Below are 466 nucleotides of genomic sequence, written 5' to 3'. Positions count from 1 at the left end.
ATTATACCTACTCTAAGGTTAAATTCACTTAGGACTAATAAAACTAGCTCTACAATGACTTAATAGGTAATTATTATTTGTATACCTTGATTGTACTTACATAATTGTTATGCAGTACATTATTTAATTACAGGTTGAAGATGATAAAAATAAATCAGTTATATTTTATAAAACTGCTGCAAAAGATCTTATTGAAGAAGATGCTGTGAACAATTTAAATATAATTACCCTGACAAGTAGTGCTGCAGAATCATTGTATTTAATTTTAAAACAAATCTACTCTCCTCTTTTATCTATTGTAAGTATTAATATCAATAAGTCTTAAAATAATTGAAACTGAACACTGATAACAACCCTCTCATTCTGAGAGGAGGCCTGTGCCCAGCAGTGGGACGTATATAGGCTGGGTGCCTGATAACAAAACAGTTTTATTTTTTCAGACTAATGATGTGTATTCAAGTAAACT

General features: G+C 29.6%; 1 protein-coding gene across 1 annotated transcript in view; it reads right to left on the bottom strand.

Moving 5' to 3' along the window:
- Positions 1 to 466, bottom strand: part of LOC141442608 (cilia- and flagella-associated protein 91-like) — a gene marked incomplete in the record, with an annotated part of 185,848 nt that overhangs the window by 180,659 nt on the left and 4,723 nt on the right.

The sequence above is a fragment of the Choristoneura fumiferana genome, chromosome 26 (assembly GCF_025370935.1).
Source record: "Choristoneura fumiferana chromosome 26, NRCan_CFum_1, whole genome shotgun sequence".
NCBI lineage: Eukaryota > Metazoa > Arthropoda > Insecta > Lepidoptera > Tortricidae > Choristoneura > Choristoneura fumiferana.
The sequence above is the reverse complement of the archived record's forward strand: the minus strand, read 5'-3'. Positions and strand labels throughout refer to the sequence as shown.